Source organism: Heliangelus exortis, chromosome 1 (genome assembly GCF_036169615.1).
Source record: "Heliangelus exortis chromosome 1, bHelExo1.hap1, whole genome shotgun sequence".
NCBI classification, from domain to species: domain Eukaryota; kingdom Metazoa; phylum Chordata; class Aves; order Apodiformes; family Trochilidae; genus Heliangelus; species Heliangelus exortis.
In genome coordinates this window covers 94,258,060-94,270,722 of record NC_092422.1, presented here as the reverse complement: position 1 = coordinate 94,270,722, position 12,663 = coordinate 94,258,060, and the positions used below count along the sequence as shown (strand labels likewise).

General features: G+C 43.4%; 2 protein-coding genes across 2 annotated transcripts in view; both read right to left on the bottom strand.

Moving 5' to 3' along the window:
• The window catches only part of CYYR1 (cysteine and tyrosine rich 1), a 62,074-nt gene that overhangs the window by 29,917 nt on the left and 19,494 nt on the right, over positions 1-12,663 (bottom strand). The window lies entirely within an intron of this gene.
• Positions 6,297-12,663, bottom strand: part of ADAMTS5 (ADAM metallopeptidase with thrombospondin type 1 motif 5) — a 198,310-nt gene continuing 191,943 nt past the window's right edge. Inside the window, exon 9 of the transcript XR_011728088.1 lies at positions 6,297-6,311. The gene's annotated coding sequence lies outside the window, so the exon portion shown is untranslated. The remainder of the gene's footprint in view (positions 6,312-12,663) is intronic.

Sequence of the window (12,663 nt, the reverse complement as noted above, 5' to 3'; positions counted from 1 at the left end):
AAAAAGGAAACATATTTTCTCTATTTAAGACTAAACTCATCAAACACTTGCATATCTCACAAGAACCTGCTCCTACCTTACTAACTTTATACAGGGTATCCTTAGGCACTTCTTCTAGGATGTGAGCAGCATCCGATCATGTGAAGCTGAAAAGAAATTAGTCAGTGCCAAAAGGGCAAAGCTGGGAAATGCAGCCAAGAAAATCATAGCCTAGAAACTACAGCGGTGGCAGAAAGATTTGCAGCTCTCCTGGGGCCAAAAGGGAGAAGTGGATGATATTTAGTCCTTTCCCACTCTAGCAGTCTGCACTGCTGAGGAGAGAATCTGACTAAATTTTACTGACACAATCAAATAAAATGGAGATGTCATGCTGGAAGCGATAGCATGGCTGGACAAAGTAGAGGGCACAGAGTGGGTTTTGCCTCCAATGCCTGTCTTCACTATCTGGAAAGACAAATGGATTCTTTATACACTCACTCCTATGTAGCAGGTTTGCTTTGCCAAGATAAACACTAGAAACCACATTTTTTCAGTTGTAGAAGATGATGCTGGTGTCCTAACTGGGTTTTACAAATCTTGTTTGGGACAGCAAATAAGCTTTGTAAAAGCACCCCTGTAAGGTAAGTAAACAAGAATTCCATTTTATGCAAGGAGGTACAAGAGAGTGAACAGCAGCAGTTCCTGAGAAAGGAATCCAATCCTCATACCTATTAGCTGCTTACCATAGGCAGCCATCTGCTTATTGCAAAATAAAGCTTTATAATTTCCAAGTGTTTTACTGCACTGATGTGGAGCAGCACCAGAGGTTTCCTCAACAGTGAGAGCACATGGATCTGTACAGAAATGTGGAGTTTGATGCAGGCTCTAGGATCCTTCTCTTTCCCTTAGCATGCACATTGAAAGGGTCTAATGCATAAAGAACGTGGTCTAGAAATCAGGCCAAGCTGAAGAGGCCTCCAGTGATTCAATCTAACTCCAGGCTAGAATTTCCTTCACTATTTTCAAGTTCTCACCCAAGGAGGCTGGCAGTCATAACTGTACAGCAGTTTGTGGCTATCAGCAACTTTCTACGCCCTGTTTGTTTGGATCTGGGCTAAATACAACTGAAGCAGAAGAACTTACAGGTCAGGGCACTGAGGTATAAGCAAGGCTGGCAAGAAATGAAGAAGTGCAGCCCCAAAATGTACCACAGGTAGTTTCAAGCTCATCCAAGGATCCCTGCTCAAGAACAGACTTTGGTTTTATTGGGTCCTTCTCCTGCCTCAGGTGTTGTGGCAAACAGGACATTTACTGAAACACTAACCCTTCATGTGCTCAATAACTAAGCATTGAAGGGTGAAGATAAGCTGAGTGTAGCTGATGGATCTTTCTTTTGTACAGTAACCCTTTGACATTTTCTCCCCCTCTGACTGGAGGATGAATGGAATGAGTGAATACAAGATGAAGAGTTTTGTAGGTTTACTTGTTGTGTAGAAGGGAAGAAAAGGCTTCCAGCTTTTCTGAGATCCATGCAAATACAGAATAGTTCTTTTTCTTTGCACTAAGTCGTGAGATAAGAATGGAGTAGCTTCTCAGGAGAAAGACACAGGTCTTCTCAACTATCTGTTAATAAACAGGAAAAAAATCAGTAGCACATCATGCTCTTCATTGCATTTTCCACTTCAGTGTGGCCTTTCACATTCATGCAAAATGACAGTGCAAGCCCGCAGATTAGAAGGGTAGGAGTTTGCACTCACTTTGCTCATGTATAAACATGCAAGATGAAAAGCAATAGCAGGATAGAGGGTGAAATTGAATCAGGCAGTGCTCCTAGCAGTGGAAGGAAAAAGAAGATTGTTTTTGGGAAATACTCATGGCAGATTGTAGAAGAGCCATTTATGCACAACACTTGAGCCCTATGTGCTATGCATGGCCCTAAGCCCTCATTCAGTCTCTTGTGAGGTTTCTTCTTTCACACAATTGGTGCTGTAGGAGAGGGAGAGTTACTTGATAAGCAATGTGCATTCCTCATATTGTGACTAAATGTGCAGACCTTAAAACCCAGGAATGAAATGGTGGCACAAATGTAACGCAGGAAGACAGCACCCTGTCCCCTGGGAGCCTTAATGGCACTGATGTGCACTTTTGAACCAGGCATAAAAGTCAAGGCTGTATGTAGGAAAATGCAAATGAGCTTATGTAGAATAAGTCTGTCCAAAAACCCCACCAATGCATTTTCACATCTTCACTATTTTCTTCACTGCAAGGCAGTCTCTTGGCTCATGACTTGGTGATTGCAAACAGATAGTTTGCCTAAGCATTGAGTGTCCATGAACATAAAATGCTTTGGAAGCCATGATGGCATTGGCAACATAATTTTTCCATGTTATCTATGCAGTAGTGTAAATCTAACCTTTTTCTAAATTCATTGCCTGCCAGGCAAAACTATTCATGCCTAATACATATCTTGAAGTTGGACACAAGATTAATGACATTATAATACTCCCTATTTCCTTTGTCATGGGAGCTCTGCATTCAGGCAAAAAAAAAAAAAAAAAAAAAAAATCTTACATCTCTCATAAAGACCTCTCAGCTATGTTTTTATTTCTGAGTACTGACTCAAAGATTGGCATCAGTCTAAGTTAGTCCTGCCCTTCCTTTTCATAAAGTTTTGAATTTGTTTGCATCAATCATAAACTACCTACAAAGTGGCATCTAGAGATAGGATACTTTACAGAATGCACAACAATAGTACAAGTAGTGGCATGTGTTATAAAGAAGGTATTTATCAGTCATTCTTGGGGAAATCCTAGCTGTAACGTTCTAGCTGCTTCATGAAAAATTAAGGAACTCTGAGGTAAGCCTGTAATTGTCCTCTGAAAGCCACATGGCTAAATTCTGCTAATAATCTTCCTGCAGTATCACATTTAAGCTTTGCCTTGTCATCTTTCTGAACTTAAGCTTCTCATTAACCACCCTGAAAAGAAATATTGATTCTAAGGAGAAATATGGGCATATGCACTGTGTTGCCTACATGTGGTAAGGGCAATGAGTCATGGATGCAGATATTTACAAAAAACAACCTCAAAACAAGCTAACTCTATCTGTGTCAATGGTTTAGTGCCTGCTATGAAGTTTGCAGTCTATGGGAATTCTAGCTTTACTGATTGCAGTTCTTACCTCCGGGCACAGATGATCAGAGGGCACAGATGCCTGTGGGGCATTCACAATGGAAATCCTCCTGATTATGGGAAGTCTCAGGACCCAGCATCAGCCCTGCACTAAGAAGGCCCAACCCTACCCCACATCTCCATAAGCATGACAGAAGAATGCCCAAATAAGTCTTTGACAGGTTGCAGAATTATAGTTTTCAATGTGTCCAAATTAGTGACAATGTCTATTGATGGAGGGAAGTATTTGTTTTTCCCATCTCACCACTGTGATTTTTTAAACTGAGTAATTGACAAAATCCAGTCTACTTTCACTTCAAAATCTCAAATGACACGGCTCTGATTTCCCTGTTGCTTTGTTCAAGTTCTCCTTTTTTTCACTACATTTCCTTCATCCTCTTTTATGTCTCTGTGCATAGGTGTTTGCTCTGTTAAAGCCTACAACAGAAACATGAAATGGTTGTTTCATAGCAGCTAATCAGTGAGGGCAGTCTTGAGTCCACACATCACAGCTGGGAAAGTCCATATTCACACCTGAGCAGCAGCATGGAAGGTAAACTTGCTGGCTGCAGCGGTGCTGCAAGCCCTGGAAGCTCCTGTGCTCAGTTTTTAAGAGTCCTGGGGTAGCTGGGTTAAAGATGACAGGAAGGGACTCAGTGTCTGGAAGCATCTGTGGTGTTTGCCACCTCTGCAACACCTCTGAAAACACAGTAGCATGCAGGGAGCCTCTGGAGCTTTTCCAGGAAGTTCCTTAGTTTTTCAAAGTTTGAAGCAAGGAAATGAGCACTGCTACTGCTGAGCCAGTACCCTGCAGTCATGGTACTGGAGCTGTGTCTGCAGGGAGCAAACCTGTCAAAGGAAAACAGTCATCATGGAGATGGATGCATGGAGAGGGACAGCCATGCAGCCCTGAGCTACAGCTTGTGTCAGTGCAGAGTCAACATGTGGCACAGTTACGAGGAGTTTAGGTCCTCTGTGTCAAGACCTACACACCCTGCCTTGGGAAGCGAGGATGATGGAAAATACTGGAGAAGATGGACACCTCAGGAGGACACAAATGGGATTGCCAGAAGAGGAGAAAAGAACTTCTGACATGCAAAAGTTACTTTCCATTCAATTAAGAACTAAATTTAGTCTTATATCAGTAATCATTTTAAATATGTGACACTACCACTACCATTTTGTCTGAGCAGCCTTTCAGGAGATTATTTTTGTCCTGCACTTTTCCACATTTGGCTGGGCTGATCTCCTGCCAAGGGCTTCTGCTGAGCTTTCCACTCCTTGATCTTCTCAAGACCTTTACCAGTCCTCACTTTCAACTCAGAACCAGGAGCAAGAGGGTAGTCTGGACAGTCAGTCCTGGGAGAAGCCAATCTCTCAATCCACCGACCAAAGGGAGCCATGCCACTACCAAGAAGGGCCAGCAACAAATCATGCTCCATTGCCTCTCTCATGTAACTGTTCAAAGCCCACAGAGAAAGAAAAAACCTCTCCTTCCTACCATGCCCAGTAGGACGTTTCTTTCTGCTGATCCAGTCTGAAATAAAACACCAGGGCCTATGCCAGCACATGCAGAAGTAGAAGCAGATGCAAACCACGCACTGTTCTTCCAGGGATAAAGTGACACAAACCCCAGAAATTCAAGACTGGAATTTTCCATTTTAAAATTATGCCAGGATTTGTAAAGCTGATACAAATCCTGCCAGGATTTCTACCGTTCTGATCCATAAATCAGTGATTTCCATCCCCAGGGTAAAGAAAGGATTTATATTCAAAAGCATATTTAGGATTTATTGTCAGGATTTGGACTGTAAAGGCATGGAAGGATTTGTAAATCTCATTTCTCACTTACAAAAGCTTTTGAGGATTTTAATATGGTAAATCCAATTAATGTAATTTTAATGTCTTAGTTAAAAATCATGCAACTCTGCACCCCAAGATTTCAAATCAGTGAAAGCCATTGGAATTAGTTAGGGTGCCCTGCCACAGTATGAGGTTGTCTGGAAAAGCTTAACCACAGAGACAAGGGATGCATGGAGTATAGCTTCCAATGATGGGTGCTGGACAAGAAGAAACACTGATGGTACAAAGGTCTTCAACTTTATTCTCAGTACCTTCTTCTTTCCTTGCTCATCACCATCCCTCCTGAGCCTCAGCAGGGAAAGAAGCTCTTAGCCCTAGAGAGCCTGATAGAAGACCACCTCCTCCTTCAGACCCAGCTGTGTCATCTCTCCCAGCTCATCCAGGGCAGCAGATTTGAGGAAGGAAAGGACCTGGTGGGTGATCAACCCACAGTTTGGGATGGCTGTCTGTGGAGCATAGGTATGTCCAAGCTGAAGAACCTGATGGTATCTCCTGACACTTTGATAAACCTGCCTCCTGCATTTACTCCTGTCTGGGTCAAAGAACCCTCAAACACGCAGTGATGGCTAAGCTCACTGCTTCCCACCAGCAGATATTTATGCCAGAGTTGCTTATGCTTGAGTAAAGACTGCTACCAACCGTACTGCCACCTGAAAGACCAATGGCATCCTGGCCTGTATCAGGGACAGCGTGGCCAGCAGGTCCAGGGAAGGGATTCTGCCCCTGTACTCAGGGGTGGTGAGGCCACACCTCGAGTACTGTGTCCAGTTCTGGGCCCCTCAGTTCAGGAAGGAGATTGAGGCGCTGGAGCAGGTCCAAAGGAGGGCAACCAGGCTGTGAAGGGATCCAGCACAAGTCCTGTGAGGAAGGGCTGAGGGAGTTGGGGGTGTTCAGTCTGGAGAAGAGGAGGCTCAGGGGAGACCTCATCACTCTCTACAACTCCCTGAAAGGAGGGGGTAGCCAGGGGGAGGTCGGTCTCTTCTCCCAGGCAGCCATCAGTAGGACAAGAGGGCATGGACTTAAGCTCTGCCAGGGGAGTTTTAGTTTGGATATTAGGGAGAAATTTTTTACAGAGAAGGTGATCAGGCATTGAAATGGGCTGCCCAGGGAGGTGGTGGGTTCTGCGTCCCTGGAGGTTTTTAAGAAGAGACTGAATGTGGCACTCAGTGCCGTGGTCTGGGAACCACAGTGGCAGTGGATCAAGGGTTGGACCTGAGGATCTCAGAGGTCCTTTCCAACCAGATGATTCTGTGATTCTGTGACGAAGATTTGGACACCACTGACCCTCAAAACACCAGCCTTCTCATGCTGCGTTAATTAACTTAGATCCTAATGAGAATCAGGTTTTTGAGCTTTAGGAGCTCTCCTGTGTGCAGGCGCCCCTGGTCTGCCAGGGTCCACAGGGTCCCTGTGGGGAGCGGCCGGGGCTGCCCCGTTCCAGCCCCATCTGGTTCCAGCCGGATCCAACCGAGCCCTGCAGGGCAGGGCTGAGCCTGCAGGCACCATGGCGGCGCCTCAGGGGAGGGCTCTGTAAGGGAGGGCAAAACACTGCCCGGCCCTCAGGGGAAAAGGGTGAGAAACAGCCCCGAAAGCACCGAGGGGAGAGGGGCAGGAGGTGCTCCAGGTGCCAGAGCAGGGATCCATCCCCTGCAGCCCCTGGAGAGGGCCCCAGGCTGGGACAGAAAATGCCCTAAAGGAAGCTCCAGACTTTGGGAATGAACCATTAAGGAGCAGGCTTGTCCTGAAGGACTTCAGCCTTTAAAGACCCCACACTGGAGCAGGGAAAAAGTTTGTGGAGCAGCAGAGAGGAGGTGTTATGGACCCACTGGAACTCCTCATTCCTCAAAATACCCCTGTGCTGCTCAGAGGGGGAAGGCAGAGGAGTTGGGGGTGAAGGAGTGAAGTTGAAGTGTGGGAAAAGCTGGGGTGGTAGGGATAAGGTGGTTTAGCTTTTGTCCTTGTTTGTCACCATCCAACTCTATTCTAACTGGCAATAAATAATTTCCTCCATTTCAAGCCTGTTTTGTCCATGATGGTAATTGGTAAGTGATACCTCTCTCTGTCCTCATGCTGACTCAAGTTTTTTTCATCTTATTTTCTTCTACCTGTCCACCTGTTGAAGAGACTGAATGAAAGAGCAGTTCAGTAGGCATCTGGCAACCAGCCAGAGTCAACCCACCACAGAAACACAGGAGATGTTGGCCCAGTTCAGGCTGGTAAGGTAGCAGTACTTGTGCTATCCTATTTCTATGTCTCAAGTTTCACATTTCGTAACTCTTTCTTGACAGTCGTCAGTATTTTTACTTGTTAATGTAACTACAAGTTTATATTTTAGAGAAAAACAACAACCACCCTGTTCCTGATGTTTCAAATGGCTAATGCAAGCCAAAAGAATTCCAAGTACTAAATTATCCACGAGAAATGAGCTGATTATAATGTTAAAAAAAAACAAACACAAGAGTATCACTATGCACTTGTATTTTAAGCGGAGTCAGTTTTCTGCATCCAAATTTACCAATCAGTTTCTAAGTCTCCTGTGTCAGCAGCCAGAACAGCTTGTTTCTTTTCAAACAATGAAAATTACTTTTAAAGAAACCAAACTCCAACTTCAGAGCCAGCTGTCTGCAGGGTAAGATCAGGGACTGAATCCATTAGCTATGCCAGGCCCTGACAATCTGCATCTGGTAAAGATTTGCATAGAGATGCAGTTAGTGGAGCAAGGGACCAGATCCCGGCAGAAATAAGGTTTCAGTGGTGATATAATTCCATCCCTTGCTCATTTAAAATGTTTAGAAAACTCACTTCATTTCATGGTCCCTCACTGCAAACACAGAGGGGAGGAGAAAGATGATTTTCTGCTACTTTCAAAAGGAGCTGTAAAGCAGTATCTGGTTCCTAGCAGCTCTGGGACTGTGAGCAGCATAAAATGTGGAGGTAATTCTGATTTAATTTCACTCTTAAATTCTGTCAAAGTGTGCCCAGTAAACAGGGAATATTCTTTATTATAACTAACAGTACCACAGGGTTCCAACCAGGCCTATGAACCTACGCAGCCAGGAAAAAAAAGAAAATAAAAAAAGACTAAACACATGCTCACAGATTTGGAAACACTTGATTCCTTCAATGTGTTTACAGGCCAAGCTAAAGACAGCTTTGTCCAGGCTGCCCAGGACATCAGTGCCAGAGCCAAGAAATCACCTGTGACTTTCACTAGTCCTAATCCAGCCTGAATTCTGTACTTGATGCTTTCAAAAAATGAACCAAGAGGGAAGAAGTCCCAGTATTAGCTGAGATAATTCTGATGAATCACACAAACTATAGACTGCCTGGAACATGTGTTTCTCTCCCATGCATCAGAAACTGGGATGATGCAGATAATCCTCAACAAAGTACTGGGCTTGGTAAAACAATTAATTACTGACCTTATAAATGTTTAACAGGATAAAAAACCCTGCTAACAGAACCGTACCACATACAATTAAGTTTGATCTTTCAACGAAGAAACCTCATTTGTACTAAAATATCGGGTGATTTATACTTTCTGTTTCAACAGATCGTTTAAGATTTAACAGATTGCTGAATAAATTGTTTAAATATGCAAATCATCTGGGCATTTTGTAATATTTCTCCAAGGGCCTTTTCCCAGTAGTTCTCACCAGATCATGCAAATTACTAGTGACTCAGAAAAGAAAGCATATAATATTTTAATTGACAGAGTGTTTATTTCAGCTCCAGTTCTTTTACATCTTTCCTCTCGGATAACTAGAAACATATGACCTCCAGGAATCCCATATTCTGAGGGGCATGACAAAATGACTCATGACAAAATCGAGTCTTAGGAGAGAGGGAGCACAGTAAATTAAGTGGTTTATGCAGATAAAACGAGCTGACATTGTACTGGGAATACAAATAGCACTAAATTTCACTGTACAGCCTGCCCTGCACACCTGATTTTCATGATGAATGATGATCTGTAATGGGCATTCATGCATTCCTTGCACAGCATCCCCAGGACTTCATTTCTCCTCTCCCCATGTCCTGCTCAGAGGCTGCAGCTCCCTGCTTCCTTGGGGTCCATGGGCAGCTCTGTGAAGGGGGTGCCAACTATGGGGGTTCAGCACCACCTTGATGCTGGGCGTGGGGGGCAGCCCACCTGCCTGTGTTTTCCACCAGCATGTGCTGCTGCTGCAGCCAAAACCCATTTTCACGAAGCACTCCCAACTTGCTTGTTCAGGGAATCTACCTTTCCACCCCAAAGCCACAAAAAGAAAAGGAGGTTTTCTCCTTTCCCATAACTGTCTCCTGAGACCGACTCTTTAATTACCCTACTTAACCACCAGCAGCCCAAAGTCTGAACTCTGGGCCAGAAAATGAAAGAAAAAAAAAAAAAAAAAAAAAGACAAGAGAAGGAGGGAAAAAGGCAGTTTTTTTCTTAATGAGTCATGTACTGATTTCACTTACCTGCTACCTGGTGAAAAGGGCAATGCATTTGAAATTTTACTACAGAATAATATTAGACACAGCCTTTTTTTCTTTCTTTTTTTTTTTTCCTATTTTCTTAAAGCTCAACCTCTGTACTGACCTAGAGAGCAAGCAACACAAACCCCACGCAGTCCCTGCTAGCCAAAAGGTTGCCCCCACACGCCTCTGCTGAGAAGCAAAGCCTGCAGTGGCAGGTTTGGGTATGCTGGCTTCAGCATATGCACATTTCCCCAGTGATCCACTTCAATCAGAATCTGAAAAGAGCAATTTCAGCCCTGCAGCGTGGTGTGAGCTCTGCTACCTTATGCATTATTTCAGCATGAAATATTTATAAATTGGAGAACAGGGGTAAGCTACTTCTTTAAAATGTGTAATGATTTTTTTTTAAATGTATAAGCACAACTTGTAAGTCGGCAACTTGTTTGGTATCCTGGGTTTAATAGCTCAGTCTCCACTCCTCAAAGGAGCAGAGATTTCACCTAATAAGCAGTTTATCTGAACTTTGAGTAAGATGGTATTTTTATATTTACATTAGCTCTCAACACCACATTTGCATATTTTTGGTAGAAAAGAAAAAGTAGCAGTATTTGTATTATAATTATCTTTCCCCTCAAAGTAGCTTGTATTCTGTAATTAAAATGCTGGTCACAGTTTACAGTGACACACTGTCACAAAATTGGTCCTTGGAAAGCCACAGGGGACTGATGGAGGCAAATATGACAACCTAGAGGGCCAAACCAATATTCCCGTAATACAAAACAGTTGGTAGAAAAAACCACAGACAGGTACCTTTCTTAGCTCTACCAAACTACACCTGTAAAACGTAACACCAGTTTTAGCTGGAAACCAGCAGGTGTGGCTTTAAAAAAGCTGGAAGGAAATTGGTCCCCTGTGGACAATGAGGGTCCTCAGGGAGTGCAGCAGTCCTATAGATCGGAGGACTTGGGACTGAAGATCACAAATCTCTGCAAATTATCCTTCTGCTTTGACACATTACTCTGCTAACAAATTCTGCAGAAGCAGTTACACATTGACCTGTTCTCTGTAGCACTGATGAAGCTTTATTCTTTTTTTACCTACAGATTTAAAAATATTTACCAGCAGAGAACTAATTGACTCTCAAGAGAACAAACCCAATTTTACATTCCTTGAAACATTAGGAAAATTATTCCAGATGCGTAGCATCTAGCAAGCAGGAATACACCATTTCTGAAGTAATTTGATTACAGAATAACTAATTACTTTTATTTTTCATGAAACACAGAGTGAATTGATATACATATATTCTGTTTTCTAGTTGGCAAAACAAAGGTTAACTGGCCTGCCTTCTCTCAGCCCTAAAACATGTCCTCTCTCTGTCACCTGCTACTGTATGCCTTAATTTGTATTTCCAGCAGGCCTGCACTATAAATAGACTTCTATGCAGGTACTGCGTGTGCAGAGATCCTTATAAATGTCAGGACCACTGTGAATCCCTCCCAGGGAGCCAGGAGACGTGTGTGGAGATGAGCAACCAAGAATGGCCACGCAGCCTCTGCTGGCTAAAGGGAGCACAGCTTTCAGAGGGAATGGGCAATTCCTAAGTGCTCTGCTTTAAGAAAGTTCAGTAACAGAACACTAAAACTTAGTTACAACTTGGGTTATTTGTGGAATTTTAAAATTCCCAGTTTGGAAGCTTCACTGTTTATACATCAGGACAGATGCACCACAGCTGCCTTAGCAAACACAAATCCTCTGAAGATATTTGCATCCCCTTACTGAAATGCTAATAGGAGAGTACTGAAGTGATTATTAAAAGGATAACACTTTTACTTTTTTAAGTAACCCACCTGGGGTCATCATTCCTCTTTGATTATTCATTCCTACAGAGCACCAGCAGATAACTGGAGTGAAAGATACTATGTGGGGAACAAAACTCTCTCCTTAATCTATCTTTCTGGATATATCCTCAACACCACCACCACCAAGAAAAGGCCCCACTTCACTCAGTGAAGCACAGGCTGTGCTAAACCTATGCCATCTGGTGCAGATGCACACAGTAAGTACCAATTGAAATTTAGAAGCAATTACAGCATGACCTGCTGCAGACCATGGCAGTAGATATTCACGTCTGAGCAGCATTATGTGCTTCCATTATTGCCCTGTCTTTCAAATAGAGCCCTAAAGCTGACAGCACATTAGCTATTTTTGTAGGAATTTTCTCTGTCACACTCTGCCTTCTTTCTGGCAATACAACCAATGAACTGGAAACTGACAGAGGTGGACTATACATTGCAATATTCGCTGTCCAGCTTCCTGGCATTAAGCAAATAGATTAAAAATGTATCAGCTTTACACTGAAGTACCTCTTGCAGCCAAACTCTGAAGTCCTGCTTTTAGTATACGATTTTTCTTCAGGTTCTAAATGGAGATTTAAACTTTTTACACTGGTTTTTAAATGCTCTTCTTGAGATCTTGACACATCCTGAGGAGCTGTAATAAAATATATTTCCCTGTCATCAGTTCAAAAATACTGCTCTAAGATCAGCAGTAAAATTATTTGAGAGCTTCCGTTCACTTTTTGAACAAAAAGGGATCCGTCTCCCAGTAACCATAAGTGGCTATTAAGCCACCATAACTGGTGCCAGTCATGATGCTTACTGGTCAGCTGAGCAGTAGGACTGAAAAGCAAATGCCATTTCTGCTCAGGTGGAGTAGAAGAGGACAAGATTACCACTAGGAAGGTGACATTCTCCCAATATCCTCCTCCACAGCCCATGGTTACAAATCCAGCAGGGTTAGAGCAAATCCATATGCTCTCAGCATGTTTGTAGTTGCAAAATAGACAGCATTTTAGACAACACTTTGATCCTTGTAAAACAATTCAAGAAATGTTACAACATCCCTTAGCATACAACTGCTGTTTCCCACTAAACATGAAAGCTTTCAGGAACTTGTACCAGTGTTGGAAAGGTCACTTAGGTTTAGACATCACTATGTATTTTGGAACAGATGCTTCTTTCTTATGCCCCATTCCCAGCAAAGCTATTGGAAAGCACGTGTCCCCCTTGCTGCCACCACTAGGGACAAATGCTGCCTCCTCTCCCTCCTCACTGCCCTGGTGAGGTGGGATGGGAGACCTTGGGGATGGGTGGTCACCTCCATATGGCCATGGGTGAGCCAGGCATAC